Source organism: Plectropomus leopardus, chromosome 2 (genome assembly GCF_008729295.1).
Source record: "Plectropomus leopardus isolate mb chromosome 2, YSFRI_Pleo_2.0, whole genome shotgun sequence".
Lineage (NCBI taxonomy): Eukaryota > Metazoa > Chordata > Actinopteri > Perciformes > Serranidae > Plectropomus > Plectropomus leopardus.
In genome coordinates, this window is record NC_056464.1 from 20,067,994 (window position 1) to 20,092,923 (window position 24,930).

Consider the following 24,930-nt stretch of genomic DNA (forward strand, 5'->3'; position numbering starts at 1 on the left):
GTGACTGATCAATTTGGAATGAAAACAATTAATGACCTCACTAATGTTTTTGGTTGAGCTACAAATGAGACAGTATGCGAGGAATGAAACTGAATATAAACAACATTTAAAATCAAAAAACAAATACAATTCTCCTAACAAAACAAAGCCAGCAGTGAAAATTGTAAAGTTTTGTATGTTTAGAATATTGCTGCAGCTCAGCAGAAAGTTATTAGTGGACTGATGAGTGCTCGCCATTTCATGGACGTCATAGATGTGGAATAAAGCAATGTGTTTTCCATGGATTTATGTGCGTGAATAAGAAAAGAGCCAGTCAGTGCTGCATGGCTTTATTGGGGTTTTGCCAGAGAGGGTTCACTGGGACCATTTGATTACATGGTAAGACTGAAGTTGTCTTAGTGTCAGGAGTTTGGACTCCTTAAGTAAGTGTGCAGTGAGTGTGTGATGAGAGATGTACACAACGTGCAAGATGAGGTTATTGTTAAGTAAGCTATGTCCTCTTTCAGGTGCTAGATTTTCAAAGTCTGCATTTCTAGACTAAATATGTCATAACAAGTTGGCAAGGTCTGTCCCATTTCAAGATTTCTCCAAATGTAGCAGACAAAAACTGTTCAGGAGCACACAACCTCTACTATGTTTACTTTGCAGCCCTAAGTATCCCCCAATCCACGGCATACTGCTACATCGTTTCATGGAAGAAATGGTGTTCTCCATCAAGTCATAAAGTCCAGAATTATCAATAACGCATACTGTAACAATCCACACCATGAAAAAGCTATAGCAAGATGTGTAAATGTGGGGCAAGACATACGCTATTGTTTACAGCCATGGTATGTTGTGAAAGAAGTATTTTACTGCTGGAAAAAAAAGTATTTTTATAAAACTGGGCTGTCTCTGCAGTATAAAGATTTAAATACTTTTAAAAGTGGTGCTATTTGACCAGAGAAAACTACATGGAATTGGCAATTGCTCAAGAAGTAGAATATTTACAACTACCAGAATGCACTTTGCCACATCAGACCAATACATGCTCCCGCAGGTGGGTGATGCAATTCAGCTTGGCCATTTATATGGGAGGGGTCTAGATGCAGTCTTGTAGACTATCCACTAGATTACACTACACGACACACACACTTCACTACATGACAGACCCACTGGACATCTTTTCCTAACCCTAGCCACAATTAGACGTGCTTGTTTTAGAAACATGAATCTCTATGGTGGCTAGTACCAAACGTTCTCATAGAGTTTGCTCACATTTCTGACTCTGTTTTTACAATACAGTAACAGTACGGTGCTGCCTTCCTGTTAACAAACTCTCGTATTACAGCCAAACAGGACACTGAAGCTTGTTTCTAAAGACATTTAAGTTGAGAAACAGGCAATACAGTTACAGAGTCTTGTTAAAAGTTGATCAATGCTGCATAGTTTGACAGGTTAATTGGAGTTTGGTCTGTGTTTGGTCTTTCTGTCCGTGATGGCAGGCATGCAAAAATGCAGAGGTACAGTCTCTTTGATCAACAGCCCTAGGGCTGCTGAATGGTTCATGAAATGAACAGCGAGATCAGGGTGCTAGTGAGTTGGAGGGAAGTTTATCATAATTCATTTACACATACCAACATTATTATGATATAGAGCTGGTTGGAAATTTGTATTTGTATCCCTTTCATCAGGGTCATCTCTGACAAACAAATGGGTACTTAATGATTAATGTGGTACCGCAATTTGCATTTTTTTTATCCTTACAAATCTGTATGCTTTTGAGAGAGAAATTCCTGGTGATTAACTTAAAAATGCCTGATATTAGGAGTTAACATTCAGTTTTGGTATCTCTGACCATGTCCTTAAAAAGATCCCGCTTCTGAAACTGGTCAAATGTATAATTTCAGATAAGGGTGTGAAGATCCAATAATGGGGTTAGCAAAAAAAAAAAGTTCAACAGCCCAACTGAAGTGCTGTTGATGGATATGAGCTCAAGTGAGGCATTGTGAATTCAGGTGAATTAACAGCATGACGTCCGGCTTGACGTTTTCTGTTGCCTCAAATAAAAGGATAGAAAGTTGCTGCAGTGGAGGCAGCTTAGTAGACTTGAATGCTAAAGTAGAGAAGAGTATATGGCAGAGGATGTCTTCTTGCCATGAAGAGAGCAAATTAAGATGACAAGGCTGGAAGAGGTCCAGGTTCCTTGTGGTGAGCATTCGCTGTCATGGAAATAGAGAGAAAGTAAAGAAAGATTGCAGATGGAACAAATGATGCTCTAGAATTTCCTGATATTAATGACGCTGCTGGACAAAATCTTCAAAAATTATTAGAAGGGATTTATATAATGCCAGGTCCAGGTCAAGTGACGAGGGAGAAGATGGTAAATGAGGTCTGCACACATGTAATTTTGTAATTCAAGATGACTCCAGGGAACAGAAGGATAGTAATCTGGGTGGATGATCATAACCTCCTGGTCTTAGAGTGGATATCATGTAATCAAAACTCTATTATTAGAAGTGGTGTTATTATTGTTATTATCTATCTTATTTATTGTACATTGTGTAATATTATATATATACCGTAACAATACTAATAATGAATACTAATTTTTTTTTTTTGTGCTTTTATATTTTCAAACTGCTGTATTATTATTGTACTTTGTGATATACTGCAAATATATAACTTGACATACTTATTATATATTATTATATTATTGTACATGTTGTACTTTTTGTTTTTGCATATACTTAAACTAGTAAATAGAGTTCACACATCATGTCTGCTGAAGTTGAAACACTGGACTTCTTTTAAAAGAAATATTTGCATTATTCACTTATGTGGGTATAGTATTTCACATAGCTTTTCATAGCATTTCACTTCTCTAATTACTAATTTTATTATTCATTTATTTAATCCATGTGGTTCTTTACCTGTTTTCTAACTTTTCAGTTTGTCTCTGTGCTGCTATAACATGTGAAGTTCCCCTTTTAGGGATCAATGAAGGATTAGCTCATCTTATATCTTAAAGGGACAGTTCACGCAAAAATCAAAAATTTTTCTCTTACCCGTAGTGCTACTTATCAATCTAGATTGTTTTGATGTGAGTTGCTGAGTGTTGAGATGTCTGCCTTCTTGAATGTAATGGTAGCACTCAGTTGTTGGTGGTACTCAAAGCCCCAAAAACATACATTTGAAAAACTCCACAACGACATCTTCTTCCAGAAATCATGACCCGGTTACTTGAGATAATCCACAGACCTTGTTGTGAGCAGTTTAATGTAGGGGCTAATTTAATTCTACCAAACTACACCCATTAACCACATCACTGTGCAGAAGGAAACATGGATGGATGAGATGCTTGTGCTCATGACATCACAAGATATGAACATTAATGGCGTTCTCCTCGGCTGAGCTTTAATGTTAGTTAACTTTGTGATGCTAGGTGAGCTAGCAGTAGATGCACGCTTCCTGCAGAGTGGTGATACAGTTGGTGGGTGTAGTTCAGTAGTGAAAAAATACTTCCTACATGAAACTGCACACAACAAATTATGTGAATAATCTTGAGTAGCTGGTTCATGATTTATGGGAGGAGACATTGCTCTTGAGTTTTCCAAATTTATTTTTGTTACTTTTTGCACCACAAGCAGGGTGTCATCTGGTTCAATTATACTGAGGAGAAGTCATACACCCAGTATTTCCAACACTTGACAGCTCACACCAAAACAATAATAACTGACAAATGTTGTGTTTGTGACACAATAAAAATTAAAGCTGCAAGCACCGATAAAAGGGGCTACAGTGGCTATTAGGTGGCAGTGGAGGGGATATTAATTCCACGTCACCTTGGTGTACATCATTTGTAGACCAAACCATGTAAATATCATGTAAATCCAATGATAATTGCCCCTTAAGATTTACTTCCTGTTGCCAGTAGGTGGCGCTATTAGGACTAGTGATTTTTGTCATACAGATATGTTCACGCAGGACCCTTTAAACCCATGGAGTTTCGGGCAGATCAGACAATGTACACCAAAGTTACAACAATTTCTTGTTTTATGGCGAGACATCAAAATTGTACGCCATGCCAAGGGAAAACCGTAAAAGTTTTGTGCAGACCTTTGATCACTTTTTATCTCCAAGGGGTTGAGAATGGACAAAACAAATTTGAAGTCAATTGGATTATTCCTGTAGGACAAGTTCGCAAAAGTACGAGGCCCGAAATCTCCAAAACGGAACACAAAATTCAAAACTGGTTTGGGGGGTGGGTCCAAGAAGCTTTTTTGTGCATCTGGGCATGATACATAAGTGTACCAAGTTTCAAAATTGTAGGTGAAACTACCTAACCATTGGGGCTACACGTTAGGGGGTTCTGTGGAGCCATTTTGCCATGCTCATTTCCGAAACCAGCAAAATCTGACTTTTGTCGTCAGGCAGGGCGTGCGTACCAAGTTTCCTGAGTTTTTGGGCATGTGGGTCCCCACACCACTAGGTGCTCAGGCCCTAATAATAATAATAATTCCTTGCTTTCCAAGAGCTTCCTTGCACCGCTAGGTGCTCGGGCCCTAATGAAATAAAAGGCATACTCAGAGCTACAGCTTAACTAGCACTGTTGTTTACTTTTTGAACTGAACATTACAGGCAGGGAGAGGTGCAACTAAGCTGAGAAAATATTTCCATACAATACAATAAACAGCACCACAGATGAGAGGATAGATGTTTGTTGCTTATCCAGCCATCAAGCTGATGTGGCAGTGGGACAGCTCCTGTAAAAACTACAAATTCTTGGATGGTTGTGGATATTAGACACATATTAAACACTGGCAAAACATGTCTTATAAACACTTATAACTTTGCAGCAGTGATCGCATCCAGTCTTATGGAAAAAAATTAATGTTTTTCATTTCTTCAGCAGCCACGGAAACCTGTGCAGGATAACTATCCCATCTACCCCCCTTCTCATACTGATTCCAGTAGCTCAGCAGTTCTCTGTGCCATTCCCACAGATATTGGGCTTTGAGTTGACAGATCTAATTAGAGGCGAGGTTCAGGCCCAAGCTCCTGATGAAGTAAGATACAAAGGATCTGCACACTAATACTTTTGGCTCCCGCTGCTTATGTAATCAGTCAGTACACAAGGTTCTCAGCCTACCATTTTCCTCTAGGTGATCTTGTGTCATGAGGCGCATGCAAAAAGTAGACCAACACAGCAGGGTGCAGAGAGATGCTGTCACTCCTGGCTCAGTGGGTGCATGATATATTCTGCAGGCTAACGTCACTTAAAGCACTGAGGTGAGTCATAGCGTTGGAGATTTCTGCAATTATAGCCACATGTTTCAGAGGCTTGTAAGATTGAAGTGAGTGTAAACAAGCAAAATTAAGTCATACATCACACCAACTCGAGACATATCTCACTCAAGCATGGAGTTGTAACTTGCAAATGTGTCAGACAATATTGCTTGCAGAGTTCCTCAGGTGGGCCTCACTCCTGAGAGAATGCCCGGCTTCATTACAGGAGCTTCCTGAGTTTCTGTTTTGTGCTTTTTAAAAAATGTCAAGATCTAAGACATCTTATTCCAAAACAATAACAGGATAAGGCTTCCTGTAGTGCATCTGGAAAAGTTGTTTATATGCAGGTTTGCCAGCTCTGAATGGCTTTTACAGGAAGTGGCAGTGGATCTTGAATGAACAAAAAGCAAACAACTCAACAATACCCATTTCCTAACGCTTGTTTTATGTTTGTGGGACAGAGCACTCATTGCGTGAACCAGTGTGCCAACATATAAATCATATTTGTCTTGTTTGCTGAAGAGAAAGAAGTTGATAATAAACGAATGGCTGCAAATGAGACATGACACAAAGGAGCAAGGATTGGAAGATAGGTCGAATGGGATTGAAGATGTGTTCTTGTGAATTACTTTTCATTACTAGCTGCGGCAATGTCAAATAAATGTAATTGGGTTTTCCACATTCACAATACCATAGTTTATAAAAGCAAGGACATTGGGTTTATCACTCTTTATGACCAATACACTATATTCTCTTCCTGTTACTTTTATTGGTGTGATAAATCTGGGCTGTCTTCAATATAAATGACACTTTATCCACTCCATCATACTCTCCTTCCCATAATATGGACACAAGATGCTGTTCTGATTACTGTAACTGTGGTAGAAAGTGTGTGAGTTTAATTTCTAACATGCAGTAGTGACTTGACACATTTGCTGACCACAACTGCTGAGATGAGTTGTCTAAAGCCCCCCAAAAAGCTTTTTTTTTTTGCCATGTTTGCAGTGTGGCTCTAGGTTTGTAGATTTGCCTGTTGGTCAGTTTGGTCCTGACCGAAATGTCTAAATAATTACTCAAAGGATTGAGATGCAATTTTGTGTAAACATTCACGGTTCCCAGACAATTCATCCTACTAACTTTGGTTTGGTTTGGTTTGAAACTGCTCTGACATTTTCTTGAAACTTTACACTTCATCATTTGACCACAGCATGATTTTGCTGGTGGCAATTAAAAATAAAAAAAAAAAATCAAAATCAAGTGTATAGATTTTGCATATCCACAACATTTGCAAATTTAAGGCCATAAAGGAACAGTTCTGAGCGAGTTGAGTTGTGCCTTGCCGGCAGTGGAAATTAAAGTTTAGTCTTGTTTGATCATATTTGTATTTCGATGTACAAATATGAAGGACTCATAAACTAATGTTTATCTTGTTTCAGGCAGTAAGACAAGAGTAATCTTATCCCATAGTCCATAGTAAATTAATAAATATTCAAAGTCAATACTGTCGTCCAAACACAATTACAATTATGCTTTGGCTGTCAGGCTAAAGCTGTTGTTTGATCATTCTGCATCTTATTCTGCAATTATTTGATGAAGCATTAGATGTTCGGATAATCAGATCACATGCTAATAAAACCTCACATTAGCAATATGAAATATCAATCCAGTGCAGAAAAAAAGTATTGTAAAAGACAACATTTAACAGAAATCAACCAGGTCCATTGTGACCATGAAACCAATGAAGAATATAAGGACTGAATTTGGTTAATAGGCAGCAGTTTGTCTGGATAGCTGAAATGGGGGAGTAAGCATCACAGCCAAGAAGATTACTGTGAGAGCAGTGGACACATTAACAATATATCAGAGCCTCAATGTGACATTATTTAGAGTTTCTGCTGTGGTTTATGGAGCAAGAAGAAGAAGTCAGACTCACTCAGACATTCTGACCTCACAAATGCACCTGCCATGCCAGCAGTAAACATGCGTGCCTCACAAATCAATTAAGCAAAACAGGTACTGGATACAGATGTGAAGCTGCTTCTATTGAATTCCACTGGATAAGATTAAGTGGAAACAGATGGTTGAATATTTAACTAGAAGACAGCACAATGTTCCCCTGTAAGTTGTTATGACACTGTTGCTCCTATCCACACTTAAGTGTATGAACATATTGTGTGATCAGTCCATCTAAGCAAATTAAACAACACATCTTCAAATCTCTCTCATTTTGTGTCAAAGCCATCTGAATTATGAGAAAAATGTGGAGGAGAAAATCACTTATTTTTTGGACAACTGGAACACATTCCGCAAAGGATATAATTAACACTAAATCTTGAATTTTTAAAGTTTGGTTTGGGGCAGAGGCATTTAATTCACATCCAAAAAAAATACAAAATAGGAGTTTCATGAAGGATGGAGCAGGTGGGACAATACGCAGGAGACTGCAGGCAACAGGAATTTAAAGAAATAACTGTATATTCAAGGTTTGTGCAGTCAAAGCAACACTGATGATTACAGAACAAAACCAAGGATCCATCAAAGATTGCAATGAAAACCAGAACTTAAATACAAACGATTCTGACGAGGGGATGAAGTGTCGGTGGCAACCCAGTTGCGGCAAGAATTGGAACCATGGATACCTTAAATTTGTATGTTTCATATGTAATATAGCATTTTAAAAGTGACAAAGAATAAGACTTTGGGATGGAGGGGAGAGTGGATGGTGTGACACCCAGGTCTGCTCACTAAGATGCAGACCATTGTTTGAGACCAACAAATCAAAAATCGGTTGTTTATTAGCGAGACATTGCTGTGACTTGAGCTGATTTTTGGCTTGACCGCAGCATGGAGACCAGCTCTGTAAACGGGAAACTTTGTGAGTGAGTGAGTGACTTAGTGATGAAGTTGCTGAAGTTGCAGCATTGGCCAGTGTGACTGACAGTGTGGCGTTGCTGTTTCCCCATTGGCCGTTCTTTCAAAATAAATAAGCACAGACATGGTGGACACGTTGTCAGATGCTTACAGCTAACTAGCCATCCGCGGCTGTTATGTCAGTTCTGGATGGAGGAGATCAGAGAGGATCACCTCATCATATTGTTTGAGGTAACAGCCGTGTCTGTAAAACACGAGCCTTACATTTATTAAAACGTTATTGACCATTACATGTTACGTTGGAGCTGGATTGCAACAACGCGTTTATACACCTCTGGTTCCTAACCTTGGTGTCCCCACCGTGGGAAAAAAATATATATATATATGAAATAAAATGAACAGTAGGCCTATCTCATCATGCCATTAATTTCCGCAACGTTAAATAAATGCAATTGTATTTCTGAAATTTAGATAAATGTTCAAGATTCTTTTGTTTAATCTCGCAAGGCACAGTGAGAACCTGATCACAAGCTGCATTCACAGAGCCTTCATTCTCTGCTTAACAGCCTTGTTTGGCTTTGCCTTTTTTTTTTTTTTTATAAAAGAAGCCTTTCAAGAATGTATGATTGAAGGTATATAGAATCATCATACAGCACTTCATAAATCCTATGAATTAGCGCCTCATGAATGGCTTTAGGTCCTTAATATAAAGTTACTGTAAAGGCATGGTTGTTAGGTTTTGGCAATTGAAGTTATTGTGGTTTGGTTTAGGAGGAGAAATATGGTTCACACAGTGTTAACTCAAAGTTTACACGACTCCAAATTCCCGTCTCCAGAGAGATAGTTTAATGTTTTGTGAGTCATCCAGCACCCTAACCTGCCTCCTCACAGACCGCACGGAGCCGCTTCCTTCTTTACTCCAATTGGTGCACTGATAACATGATCTCAGCCCTCTGAAATATGTGGGTTATGCACAAATTACAGGCTGATCATATGTACAAATGTGGCTACATTCATTTTCATAGGAAAACACACTAACATTTCATGAGAACAGCATAATCTGCTACATAAAAAATGCAGTATATTCTTGGTTTGCAGAAACATACAATGCCAACATTTATTCTGGTCATCTGGTAGGTGTAGAGATGGATGGAGAAATTCAGGTGAGGAGAATGAGGTGATTAGACATGAGCTCATTGGCTGGGAAAAACCCTGGGAGTAAAGGAGTAATGAGGCTGAAGAGCAGGTGTGTAGTTGGACCAAGGAGGAAGAGGTAGCACAGGAACACAAGAGATAACACACACCCACGCCCACACATACACACACAGAGGAAAACCAGGGACATGGAAGACATACGAGGACGAGGGAAATGGGGAAGCACAAGAGAGAGACAGGTGCACGGCTGTGGGTCAGAAAAAAAAAAAACTTATTTGCTCTCCTGGTCTACATGTTTTATTTATGTTGAATTTCTGTTAAATCTTTTAAAATCCTGCCTCTGCCATGTATTTGTGCAACCAAGACTGGGATTTGAATTAATAAAAATTCCCCTGCTGTGTATAATAGCAAAAAAAAATTGTTTCTCTGATAAGGACTTCATACATGAATATATGACTAAAACAATAGCTACTTGATTTGTGTGTGTGTGTGTGTGTGTGTGTGTGTGTGTGTGTGTGTGTGCAGGACTTGAAAAAGTGGTTTGATATTATCTGTTTTTTTCTACATTAAAAAGCCTTAGAAATGGACCAACGGTTGTCTTTTAAGTTAAAATCATTCTACCTCAGACACAGAATGATAAGGGATACTCGCTTATTGGACTTTGAATTTTATCAAGACAAGCAGACACACACACACAGAGCTGTACGTGAGAGAGGATAATCAGAGCTCTTTGAAATACCGCTAGCTCCCCTCTCTCGCTCTCTCAGACCATTACCTCCAAATGCAACAGTTAGCTGCTGGCCATTGGACTGCTTGTTATCCCGCGTGTGTGTGTGAGTGTGAGTGTGAGTGTGTGTGTGTGTGTGTGTGTGTGTTGCCGGGGGAGCTCTGGGGCTTTTCATACAGTACTATTTCAAGCACCTGAAAAAACTGCCTCCCTGACTCTAATATTTGTCCAGCAGCTCGCCTGTGACTCTCATTTCACATGTAATTTATGTCAGATTAATTCTGCCATTGGCCACTAACTCACAGTGATTTCAAAAACCACTTAGAGAGCAGCCATCAGTAAACCTGACGCGCTCATGTCTGGTGAATGTGCTTGTGCATTTTTAAGTAAATTGCTGTGTTTGTGCTACTTCCTCCACCAATGGACAATCTGGGAGGTTCAACCTCTTGCATATCTTAAATAACAAGTTACACCTACCTCTTCTTGCTTTCTTTACTACAGTTTAAACTACAAAATCAATACATGAATACAGCTGTAAATATAAAACACAACTTAAAAGCAACCAAATCAATATCCTGATGATACATGCAAATAGTAATTTATATACCATTTGACTGCCCTGTGGGGAATCTTCAAACTCGTCTTTATAAACTGTCAACTGCAGTCTGTTAGCCTTTTTGTTCTTTTCAATATAAGCTTTTAAAATTATATAATAATTTTCCAATGTTTAACTTTAGCCTATATGTTTGCAATGTCTCTAAGATTTTTGGTAATGCTTTAGATTACAAAGATAGGCATTGGTAATAATTACTGTACTGATAAACCATTAGAATATTGGAAAGAATTACGCTGTTGCTACCCAATTTTTAAAGTGTCACCTAACAACCCAGTTGCATGTTGACATTGTATGTTTCTCCAAATCATAGGTATTAGGCATTACTTTTGTACACAGCATATAAGCATTTCTTAAGTGAGGTCGTATATGGGCTGATTTGGCTGATTATTAGGAGTTGGAGGGGATGGTGGATGGCATGGCACCAAGGCGATACAGCTGCCAAGCTGCAGACCACTCTTTGAGACTTCCCAACAAACAACAACACTGCTCATTTTATGGCGAACCTTCAGGGCATTTCAATCAGTGTTTGTGCCACTAAATCTGGGTGTTTTTCAGTGACCCGTCCCTGCTTTTCCAGCTGCTTTTGTACCACTAAACATGGGTATTTTCAGCCCAGACATGATCTTTACCTGGTTATAACCAAAAGGTTTTTGTGCCTAAACCTTACCACACCTTCAGTGTTGTTGAGAAACTTAAAAGTTCCAATGTATCTGCTACCAAATAATGTACAAATAACATAACATTTTGTGCACCTGCTACATGCCTTGCATGAATGTATTTGTATATCACAAGTTTGCCCTGAAATTACTAGGCTGTAATAAAACCATTAAAATAATATCAGTTGAAAACAGATTGGTCAGATGAAACAAAAAGGAAATTTCGCCCCATGGCAATTTCTGATTTGGAGCCACACTTCTTAAGCTACTGCACTACACACACTACACACACGCACACACACACCTGCCAGCAGGAAGATCCACATACAGTTGTTCATTTCAAGAGTCATTTCCTGAAATGAGTCAAGTATAAACAACTCAAACACCCACACACAAATAGCTATTGTTTTGCAAAAAATGGTGTCTTCCGTACAGGACATATCTCTCACTGCCTGCAGACTAAGAAAAAAAAATAATCCTAAAAACATCCCCCTGTGCAGAACACATTAATGTTGAAGATTGTGAGTGATGTTTAATTTTCATGACAGACATGTGATGTGGGCTTTGTTGCCCATTTTTGTTGTAAACTCTATGTCTGCTGACTTGTGTGCTGTTTTTCCAAAAAAAATAGACCATATAAAATCATATAATTAAATAGATTTTTTTTTAAATAATCAAAACAGTATGCCAAAAACAATGTAAACCCTATGCTGTAACCCTCTGACTCTGTGACAGTACAATCATTTGATAAAAGAGTTTCAGAGGTAAATTATTAAAAGCTATTAGTGCAGCATTCATTGACCTATACAGAATAAATAACAAACACATCAGTATATATTGCTCATTTACACAGCTATCAAGCAGCATTTACATTAATTTTAAGTCCTGTTTCTGGTCACCTGATGAATGAAAGTTCAACACTAACTGTCCTCTACATTGCTCTCATTGTTCTCCATCAACTTCGGAGACAAATCTGGGTGTTGGGCTGCAAAATACACCGCTATGTTCAGCGGTTGGCCGCTAACTTTGTTTGTCTACAATTTGGGTCATAAACCAAAACAATGAGCTACAAGATGCTTACATGTAAGAAGCGGAGGGGAGCTGCAAAGTTGGATGGTCATTCTCAAAATGTTCTTAACAACAAGCAACTTTGTTCATACACATGGTGATAAAATAAAAAAAAAACAAAGAAAAAACATTTTTGCAGCTTTAAAATAATACTTAAACCCCTAAAATGACCCTTTGTAAAACAGGTAATCCCCCTGTATTTGTGACAAAAACTTTGTTTTGAAGAATTAATTTACAAACTTGCACACAACTCATGCAGTATATTCCAAGTCTCATTTATCCAGTTGTGTGTTCATCTGTGTGCTCAAGTGAAAATGATCAATGCTCTCTTTAAAGCCACACTCCATTGACAACAACAGTAATTTCACCTTGCTGAACACAGGAGTGGTCTCTGCCTCCATAGGTATTTTGTTTGTGTTATTGTGAAACTTATTTGAATCTGAACTAACCCTTCAAACACCAAAGTCACACAATAACACAAACTATCTGATCGATGCTGCGGTTGATTATTTAACAGCTCCAGTGTTCAGCTCGGTAAAAATGATTGTTTTTGTCAATGGAGTCTGGTTTGAAGAGAGCGTAGACGTTTTTTTCTTTTAGTTAAGTTCCCATTCTGAGACTTGGATTATACTGCACGAGTAGTGTGACAGTCTGTAAAGGGATGAGTGGATGTTTTGATATAGTTTTGATGTTGTTACACGAGGACCCCTGTGACTTAATCAAAAATTTTCCCCGTTTTTGGTTTCTCCCACACCAGAGGCATGAAGGACAGAAAAGTAACATTTTCTCCACAAGTTCAAGGTAACACGGGATGAGTAACTGATATACAAATGGTCATTTAGGTGTTAAGTCTCCCCTTTACTCCAAATTTTGTTTACATAGGTGTATACAGTATACTGTAGACACAGGGAATCCTATCCATTGTCAGTAGGCTGCTATTTAATTTAATATCAGACAGCAGTCTTTGAGAGGAGGAACATACTGTTAAAATATGCCACATAAGAGACCAGTGGGGTTATAGTCCAGTACATGTATGTTATGCTATATTGCATTATACAAAGAGGGTGCAATAAAATGGAGTGTCCTCACAAATGCTCTTGTAAAACTCCTTAAATCCAGCAGCCTATTGAGATTTAGCAGGAAATTAGAGGGTTTTACCTGTATTAGATTTATGTTGGGGGTTATATAACTTGTCTGACAAAGAGTGGGTTACTGTACATACAATTCACCCAGGTTTCCAACCTCTTGCTTCAACAGTTAGACTGAGTATAATGAAGTTATTGTTAGACAGCAGGTGACAGTCATGAAAGTGAACTTCTGCTCATGATCCAACACCAAAGAGCATGGAATCAATGATTAATAATCCAATTTAGTTGAAACAAAAAAGTAATCCTCTTAGCAAATTAAATGTAGCTTATTAGTTGCTTCTCTATCAACCTATTAAGATGACAACTGAGGATTATGCTCACTCTGCATTAGTGTCAGGGTTTCCATTTAGTTCAAATAGCCAAAGGTCCATTGTGCCTGTAATGAATTTCACATCATTTCATTCCCTATTATCTTCCCTACTGCAGAAAAACCACAGCATGAAGAGATTTAAACGGATTCTAACTCAGAGTTAACTCATGACTCGTGTTTTTTTTAGAATATATAAAATGTCATCCAGTATGCTCGACAGCATGGCAGTCTTTTACAACCAAAATATTTAGGTTCTTGGAACAAACAACAAAATCTTCCATGCATCTCAAGTTGTTAATATCTCCATATCAAGAACCTGTGAATGTTGCAGTTCTCTTTCTCTCTCTGTCCATTATGTAAGAATTTAGCAATAATGTAGCTTTTAATAGTGAGGTTATACTTTTAATAGAGGTTATACTTCAGTAGCTGTCTTTCTGATCTCGATGGATTGACTCAATTATGTACTCTTGCTGCTGTTGACATTTAGATAGAAGAAAAAGCAACCTGGATCTTTGCCTTTTGTCTGTTTTTTTAATAGTCAGATGTCAATGTCAATTAATGTGCGTCATTACTTGAGCAAGGAATTAGCAGCCTTGTCTGCTTCTCCCTGGCTGAGAACTACTTCAGAGCTTAATCCTCCACTCAGCTTGCTCTTAGAAATTCAAATGACATTCTTCACGGTTTTAGTCATTTGAGCACCATTTTGCACTCTCTACCATCCTGCCCTGAGTCCTACAACAGAATCTTAAATATGCACTTAATGCCTCTAGCTACATGATAATTGTATTTAAAGACTGAGGATACAGTTACATGTCCCAGAAAAAAAGTCAGCATCCTCACCAGATATGTTGAGATGGTTAAAATATCAACCCAATCTCCAAAATAAATGTTGGAATTGTACATTTCTGCAAACTACAGATCACAGATTCATAACATTTGTATGGTGTTATATAGCGGATACATTAAAACGTAACATTTCAACAAAGCTGTGGTTAGTGTGTAGTTAGGTTTAGGCACAAAAACACTTAGTTATGGTTAACAAAAGATCATATTTTATTTTAAAACGCAATTTTTGGTGGAGCAATTCCAGCAGTAAACATAGCAATGTTTCTGTAAATCACAACCACTTTTAGTGGCGCTATCCCCGGTGGACACACAGTGACAGGTTGCTCAAAGACACAAGTGTCTGTTGGCTAAGAAGTCGCTTGAAATGCAGCAATGATGAAAACACCCAGTTGTGTTGCTTCCTGTTGAAGTTTGTTAAGGCATGATGATGATAAGCTGTGAAGTTTTTTCAAACGCACTCTGGTCTTACTCAGCGCCACTCTCCCTAATATTGTCTCCTTGAAATTATAAATAAAAAGCTTGTTGTACTGCGTTGTAGTAACAAGGCAGTTTGCAAATTCGCCTCTGGGATTATTGGTTTTCATCTGATTTTAAATGACCAAAGTCTTGGCTTTGAGAATATTAAAATATCTGGTCTAGCATCGGAGTGCGGTTAGTTTAATATCAGACAGCCGCCATTTTTCAAGGGCATTATCTTCAATAGCTCCGTGTTAAAGTCTCCATTTCTCCCAGTTTTTGGGATATGCTGGAAAGGTGATTATGGCAGATATTTCAGTTTTAAACAATTCAAAACACATTTGGGAATTTGGAGCATATTTGAATATTTGGAGGTGCAAGGGTCGCCTTGATTCATCTATATCCTATACCCCGTCTGCATCTTCACAAGCAATAGTTTCCTGTTGGTGGAGTGTTTTAGTGCAAGTTTCTCAGATATAAGGTAAAGTCTTTATCTGTGTTTAAGTTTCTTGGACATCAGTGGTGAATTGCAGCCAGTTTGGACATTGCATATAGGAGTGACTGATGCCACTTCTTGTTTACAACAAGCTACATTTAATTGAGTTGATAATGCTTAAGAGGAGATTTGTGATACTTTGATGGGGGACTATATCTATTCTGAGAAACCGCAACAAGTCACTCACTACTCTGACTGAAACCTCATGGTCATGATGCCCTGTTACTTTCCGACACAGTTGTCGTCAGCAACTGTGTTAAAATCCTTTTCATTAGCAGCACTAAGGAGACATACTAGGAGGTGGATACTATAGGCCACCTTTTGAAGCTGCTTGTGCCAATCGTCCTTCACATCGTCTTTGATGTTTCTACCATGACCTTCGTAGTAGTGTCTGTCCGCTTTGTGGATTCTCACGCAATGCGTCAAAGAAAGTGTGGAAACTGCAATTAACCATCGCATGAATGTCTTACCTTAAAAGTCAGACAGAAGTGTTGTGTTGTTTTGTGTCGGTTTTCCTACTGAGTTGTTTGTAAGATCCATGAAGGGACTGGTGTTGCAATCTATCTTATAAATACTGTGGTAAGTACCACTGGTTGATTGGTATGTACCATGGATGTATAAAGATAACTGGACACAGTGTTGGTGGGAGGGCCCCATTCCTTCCTATAAAAGTTGCTCAGTGGTACATGAAGCCAAGAAATTTTTTATGGTATATAAAATTACCCGAATGGTCAGTCCTCCTTCTGCATTTTGTGGCCCATAGAGCAAGCGCACTTGAGACTTTCACAGGCCAAACTGGCTACTTCTGGTTTAGCACTTCGCTAACTTGGATGGGGATAAAATGATTTTATCATGGGGCTCTTCTAGACTTTGCAAATGTTGTTAGACCAAATACCGATAGAGAAGCAAATCTTTTTGGGCCACAGGGAATCATGTGATGGATGTAATTATATTGTTTGGCCACTAAGAAATTGACTTCAAAGCCTTTCACACTTCTTGGGGACCTGGTATGTACCTGGTATGTACCACTGTTTATATTAATAGGGTCAAACAACATGTTATATTATTGGCAAAACTTGACAAACTTGAAACTAAAAACACTGTTTTAAAAAATGTGGTGTACAGTAAAAAACATATTCAAAGTCTCTGTTGAATTAAGAAGGTCCAGCTCCAAAGCAGCTCTGCTTGGTTTTCTTATGCTGACTGATGGATTTCTCCTGCTTCTGGAACAGAGAGCAGTAGGCTAACTGGATTTGGTTTTATTTGTTAGCCGATTTCCTGTCTTATCCATGCTAAGTAGCATTACAAATGATGTCTGATCTCAGCCGCGGCTGCAGTTAACATATATCAGCAGACCAACTGAAATTATCGCCAATAATACCAGTCCAACTAATTTAGAAACAACACAAGTTGACAGGAGGAAATTATAGATGGCAATGACCACTATGACCATGGTAAAGACTTAGACCTCAATCATTTATTACAGCATGGCACACTGTATTTATCAGAATTTATTGGTGATATGAGGACAGTATTTGACCGAGTTTGTTTTCCCATCTCAACCTTAATGTATTTCAGGCCTGATTTCAGGCAGAGGTGAGAGCTCAGCTGCTATCATCAGGTGGCCTCTATAATTTTCTACTAAACATATTAGAGGAGATGCCCTGTGGGAAACCACAAAGTACATTTCTTCCCCATGATTTTATAAAACATCTTGATCTTTTATCATACTTGTGGCTTATGAGTTAAATTAAGTCACTGAAAAAAATGATGGCAATACGCCTAAAATAAGATTACATATTATTAAATTGTTTGATAATTAATTCCAGGAAGACTGTAATAATTCCTAATATGCAACTATTTGATAGGCTGACACATGAATGACCCTGATAAGGCATAACATACAAAAGATGCACAACATCAGGGATGTAGAAAAAAAAATCAGCAGGCTATTTTCCACAAAGACCTTTTGTATGGTTCTCAATCCTAGAAGTGATGATGAGACATCACAGCCAGCTGCTAACCGAGGAAAATGTTTTTCCCTCAGGAGTCTGTTTGCGTACTGGAAAAGTAATACTTAAACATATTTTGAAATGTAGATAACTCTGGTGGAAAAAAAGAAGAAAAAAACAGTAACTGACATTGGTGGTTTCTTTGGGTTGTCCACGACATATCTAAGATAGGATTAAATAACAAAACAAAACAACATGTATATTACTTCCTCATGTGGATAAAAGGGCCATTTAAGCCATAAGTGGTCATTCATTTTGCTGGAGGTCCTAAGGTCACAACGTTCCATCCGAGCCTGCTGTGATGAATGAGGAGGGCTCATTTCTAAGCTATTCCATTACTGCGTCTCAGTGGTGCTAGGACTGTGCAAAGGAGGGCTCATATCATCCATCTTAGACATGTAAACAAAGAACTCTAGCATACGTCCCTCTGCACTCAGGAGGAGTACATCTTCTCAGTTTGATAAAATAACCTGAGAGACGTGAGCAGAATGGAATTTGCTGAATAGATGATCTTTTTATGAAACAAGGCTGTCTATGCAGTATGACACAAATACTTTTGAAATTGGTGCTAAATGACCAGTAAGAACAGAGAAAAAGGATGATGGCATGGGTTTTGCTCAAGAGGTAGAAAACCCACAACTACCAGAATGCACTGCACCACACTGGACCAATAAATGCTCCTGCTGGTGGGTGATGTAATAAGGGCTTGGCTGTTTTGACTAGGATCCCAGCTCAGCCTTGCTTCCAATTTTTCACAGTAGCCACTTGCAGTATTACAGCAAAAAAAATCCCCTGCAACCCAAAAAGCATTCTGCCCATCACTGCAAAAGAGACGTCTGTAAAAATGTTGACTGGACACCTCAAAGTCAAACAAGGTGTATTACGACAATTTCTATTACGAAGTTTTGATTCATGGGGGTTTTTATATTTGTTAAATTTTCATTGAGCTGAGAAAATCAATTTCAAAATCTGTGACATCATCACAATGTAAAGTCTGTGAGTAGAGCAGAAACATGCAGGCAGAGCCAGCGGGAGAAATACTACTGTGCATATTCAGTGAGCCACATACTGCTGAAGAAAGCCCATAGCAACAGACCTTTTTTGGTATATGCCACAGATGAGCAGTTCCATTGAACTGAATAGGTGCCATCTTGGGATCTCGAATCTGGTTAGTATTATAAATCTGTGGTTTTGACACAGGGACTACATGGTGAATGCCTGGAAACAAGCAATCTCTAATTACAGCTAAACAGTGTAGAAAACATCTGAGGCAAGAAATAGACAATGCAGTAACAGAATCTTTGTTCATATTTGACCAGCATTGCTTAGTGATCTCGGTGTTTTCAGCCCCTATTTTTACAGTACAGGAAATAGTATGGCACCCATTTATTGTTCAGAAATTCTTAGAATACATCCAAACAGTGTCCTATATATATATATATGTGTTTCTGAGGACATTTTAGGGGAGAAATGGGCAATGCAGTTGCAGAATTTTGGTTTATATTTGATCAACCCTGCCTAGTTTTACAGAGAGAGATGGGCGGGTCTCTCTCTAGATACGCTTCATACTCTTTGGATCTGCAGTTCGAGCAGCACTACAGCCAGCGAGTTTGAGCCGGGACATGAGCAGGGAGATCTGGGCACTGGCAAGACAGTAAAGTTTAGGGAGGTCATTTACACACATTTCCCATACTGTAATGATACAAAGCTGGTTTAAAACTGTCAAGATGACATTCTCAAATGTGTTGTTTTGCCCAGGATGCAAATATATTTAGTTTACAGTCATAGAGGAGCAAAGAAAGCAAAAAAAAAAAAAATACTCAGACCAATTAGTTGATTCATTTAATAGTTTACAATTAATTGATTAATCATTGCAGCTCTAGTGATACTCTTTTAGACAGTACCACATCTCTTTTTACTCCAATTAACCTTGACAGTTCAAAATTATAAAGAAATTCCTCTTTAAATTCTGTGTGAGGCTTGGTGGCCGTGGTCGTGCAGTATGATGGTCTGGCTGTCTTGTGTGTATGTTTGACATGCTGACTTGGTTCGTAACTGCAACCTGGGAATAAAAATATTTCCAGGCAAGAATAAAATTGGGTCCTATTTAGTTCAACTGAGGATAAGATACTATTCAGTGTGGAGAGCACATTGAGAAATCATTATTTTTCCTGCTCTGAACGGAGTGGAATTATTTTTAGCCTTTCCATTTTAACATTCTGCATTCATAAAAGGTATAACATTCAGATTTCACGACTCTAAAATATCCAAAATATTACACTAACCACACAAAATGAAGGCAACTGACAGCATCTGTCAAACAGTCCTTGAGGACTCAGTGCTCTGCTCTTTGGCAAAGTCTTAACTGACAAAAGTAAAATAAGTTGGACTGGAACTGCAAATAAAGAAAACAATGCGTCCGGGCTTGCAAAAGGCAGATGGAGAAGGTTTTGCAGATCGTCATATCACAGGGTAAAATTTACTGAGGAGAGGAATGAGTGGCAGGATGGGCCCTGGAGGCTGAGTCTGTAATAAGCACAGGTTTACACAAACAACTATCTGCTCATAATGAGTCCTGTTTGTATTCATAGCTTTGTACACATCCTGACCGGCAAGACGTAAAGTTACTGTGGTGTTTCCTGAATTGTCTGACAATGTGCAGACTCTTTTCTATTCACACTGAGTTTTACAGCTCAGGGGCTCCTTGGATCAGAGAAGGATGGACTCATATCACAGAGCAGGAAGACAGACAATAAACTGTCCATGCAGAAATCCCAAACCATGCCATTGCACTGCACATTAATTGAAATGTTACAGCCAAACCACTCAAAGGCAGCTGCTGTAGCTTGTAGGAATTGCAGCTCAGAAAGCAAATTAGGTTAAAATGCAATAGGGGTTTCTTAATAAGAGAAACTATACGAGAATGTTTGTGTGTGGTTTGACATTGTCTTCAGCCATTACATAGTTAGGGGTTTATAATGATGTGGTCGTACTCAGCCCATTTGCCAGGAGATAATGTGGCACTGCATGTTTCTACAAACTACAAATCCATTACATTTGCGCGTTTCATATGTATCATCATTTGTTGCAGTGAGCTCACTGTAGATTTGTCTTCTGTAGATCTGGCTTTTTAGGCAAGAAACATTTTGTAACGACAGGTTTCTGTTTTTTTCAGCGGTGATAGCACCACAAATAGCAATAGCAATTTTTTTCACAGACATTGCTGCTTATCAAGCTGAATTGTGAATCTAAAGAACAGACACTGTACACTGTTCTGTGAAAACAGAAGCGTTTTTTTAAATGCTTGTAACTTAAAGTTACACAGCATCCCAAAACATCAACAACAGACACAGGAGGGTACCTGAAACATCATATGTAGACTTGAAAGGTCACTGACCAAGCGGCGATATTTGACAAGTTGGGATGAGAATGTGTTGCCACAGCCGTATCTGCTAAGTAATAACGTGCAAATGTAACGCATGCATGATTTACAGAAACATACAATGGCAACATTTCTCCTGGCAATGTTGTTGTCATAGCATACTGTCAATACAAAATCATTAAGATTACACTGCCTGTGCTGTATGAGCTTATTTTACCTTGATATGAGTCATAAAAGTTTTAGGCAAGTAAAGGAATAAAAATAGCACCTCAGTTCCAGATTTAAATTCTGGCTTCAGAATAATGAAGATGTCCTTCATACATTTTATTAAGCCGGAAAGCAAATAATGTCTTATTGGCTGCAGATGGCAATGAAACTGTGAACTCTATATCTCACAACCATGCATTATGTATGAACTGCAGTTGTTTAGTTAAGATTGATGTTACAGAGAAATGACGGCGGAAACTCCACACTTACTATTATTATTTTTTTCCTCGTGGGGAAAGGGACACCTTGTTAGACGTATTAAATGTACACACGGCACCATTTGAGGAATGTCATGGTTAGTCTAAGGAGGCAGCTAAGAGAGTATTCAGCTTTGTGGATATAAGTGACACGTCACCCTGAAGCATCTGTCAGGCAGCACAGGAGATTTCCTGTTTAAATGCGTCCTTCTTGATCCCACAGCATGATAAGGCACAGCAGATAGAACAAAATGGTCAACAACACTGTGGACAGTCGCAATGTCAGAGCACACAGGATTATGTAGCCGCCCCCATGAGTGACAAGCCTCTTTCAGATAATAGATTTGACAACATGAACACAGTGCCCTGTCTCTAAGGAACAATTTCATTTACAAGCCGTTGAAAAGATTACATGCACAATGTTCTGAACGTATTAACGTAGAGGTGATGTTGTCCCCCATCGTATTATGCTACTTACAGTCCCCCTGACGACAGAAAGTGCTGTGATCCGGCTCTATTAAAACATCTCTCTATTTCACGCTCTGACAGAAATCATTCAGGGGCATGTCAGGGTGAGACAGCTTAAGATTCACGAAAATGGCAGTGCAGGAGTTAATAAAATCAAATCAGTCAAAATGTCAGCAGTCCAGGAAAACACTGAGCAGTGATTCAGTTAGAGTGTTTACAAAGACAAATCTACAGTGAGCTCAAGACCACTACTCACTCTGCCAATCTTTCTTTCACAACACTTCTTAAATGAATTTTATTCCACGGTCTGTGGAGTTATATTCACAGCAGCTAAGAGATGGATCACTCCTGCACCCTACTGAGCCTCCACTGAACAGGCAACAGGAACAAAAACAATTGTTTGTGGCATATCAGCAGATGAGAGGCAAGCAAAAAAAAAGGTTACCAGCTGGAAGGACTGCTGTGTTTCTTGCTACAGCAAAGCTTCTTTTGTGGTGTCTTAGAAACAGAGGGACACATCGAAAGGCGTAGCACGCCTAACCTCAGGTCTCCATCCCCACAATGATGTGATAGATGGGGATTACGCTGCGGGGGTATGTAAGAAAAACAAACGTAAGTATTGAGGGGACAAGTGTTAAGAAAGAACCTCATAAAAAACATCCAGCAGGGGTCTATTGCTCCTCAAAAAGAAATTGTTGCGTGACCTATAACAACAAAGACACAAAGTAAAAAATTATATGCCTACAGAGGTACTTCATGTTTTCACACTTCAACTTAAAGCCATAGTGGACCCTAAAATCTAAAATACATATTTTTCCCTCTACCTGTAGCGCTATTTATCGGTCTAGTTTTGGTGTGAGTTGCAGAGTGTTGGTAATACTGGCGATAGAGATGTCTGCCTTCTTTTCAGTATAATAGAACTAGATGGCACTTGACTTGTGGAGCTTAAAAACGTATAGAAATACGTATGAAAACTCAGTAGCAAAGTATCTTTCCAGAAATCACACCGAAACAATCTAAAGTGATAAATAGCACTACAGGTAGGAGGAAAAATATGTATTTTTCATTTAGGGGCCAAGTGTCCCTTTAAGTTTAAAGCTTAATTGTCATTGATTTCTTAAATTATCGCATCATTAAAGATGAGTCACCACTGCGCAAAACCATTTAATTGCTTCTGTTGAAAATGGCATTGTGGTGGCTCTTTGGTTGTAACAATAATAAAATGGCTAGAAATTCAGCTTGAACACTCATCATATTACCCAAATCTCTACATTTCTATTGATTAAAAAAACACAAAATTACATGAAAAAAACGTTAAATCTCCCATATGTGTTTAAACCTGTATTTATGATATAACTCATGTAAATAAACCAAAACATTCTTATGTCATTGATTCACTGCTCTCATCTGATCGCTGATAAATTACACATACCAATGTTTCAAACCCGCTCCTAAAATGTTATATGTATTTTTTTCAAACACAGCTTCAATGGAAAAAAATCACATTCGGGAGGCATGATTATACTCAGATATAACAACAGTTCAGAATAAACAGAAATAATTGAGTTGTTATCATGAGCAGCTGTATCCGCCCTGCCTGACAAATGTCGGGGCTGGTGCCCAGTGTGTGTCACCTCAAAAAAAAATCCCAGAACAAAGACTCCTCGCACTGTGTGATACGAAAATACCACAGTGTCACTAATTATCAGCAAAGATATCAGAAATAATAAATCATAAAAATGGAAATGGATTCTGCCATGTTTGAGCTGTTTTTTCTTGCCAAATGCTTTAATTATTTCAAGCAACACTGCTATCAGCCTAATGACTATCACTTGATGCTAATTCTACAACAAAGGGGAGGCTTTTAATCTCATTTGTGTGTTTGTTACTGTGAAACCATCCAGTGATGGAACTCTCACAAACATGAGACATGCCCTCATGAGACGAAATGGACATGGTTTAGTCCGTAAGTGGAACTGAGGGACAAAAACGCTCCAATAAAATCTACCCTGAAGGCGTTCAGCACTGGAGGGCATGCATGGTTGGTCTGGTGTTTTCAATTTCCTGCTGGGTTCCCCGAATATTTATTTTCATTTAACCTCTATTTCTACTTAACCTCTGCATAATGCCAGACAAAAACAGGCTCTGACAGCCAGCAAAGAGTCAAAACATGTTGATGTGAGAGCAGGAGAGAAAAGGGGAAAAAATGTACAACAGCAAAGCGCTGGCAGAGAAACAGTTGCATGAATGCCTGGAGATGTCTCTGAAAAGGAGACCTGAAAGGCAGAGACAGAAATGAAAATGTCCAATTCTGGGGTCTGTTTGAAAGTCATTCCAGTCATTGTGAGCTGCATGCTGGAACTGAGAGCGTCTGAGAGACATTTGCAGGCAGATGTTGCAGCAGCCTGATGCGATTTGTAATGATGTGGCGTGTTCTATAGGGAGCATAGGAACATTAGAGATAAACCTGATAAACATCAAGCCACTCAACTGCATCTTTACAGCCAAACATGGAAGGAAAACACAAATACATGTTTTCTTTCAATTCAGGTGTTTGCGGATTATCCAGAGACTTGTGCTGCTTTCTCTGTTCTTAGTTGACGTGTTGTTATTTAACAGACCTTATAATTCTGATAGACAGAAACTTAACAACGTTTTTTTTTTTTTTTTTACAGAGGGGCAGTTCTCCCTTAACCTCCTTTGTGAATTTATTTCCTCTAAGTGAGATAAGACTGCAGGAATTTAACACAGGAGATGCTGCAGACTCACTTCACTGCCTTCTATGGCTCTGAGTGTACACTGTGTTCCGAGTTATCATCAAACTAACTTAAATAACCGCCTCAAATGACCAGCATGTGCTCCGACCAGGGACAATGAAAATATAATTGAATTTCACTGCAGATATGAAACCAGAATGAAAGTTGATAAATTCCAGTCCACACATGTGAAGCATGATGTGAATGCTGCAGGCAGGCACATATGCATAT

General features: G+C 38.7%; 1 protein-coding gene across 1 annotated transcript in view; it reads right to left on the reverse strand.

Moving 5' to 3' along the window:
- The window catches only part of rad18 (RAD18 E3 ubiquitin protein ligase), an 82,991-nt gene that overhangs the window by 12,998 nt on the left and 45,063 nt on the right, over window positions 1-24,930 (reverse strand). The gene's annotated exons all lie outside the window — the stretch shown is intronic.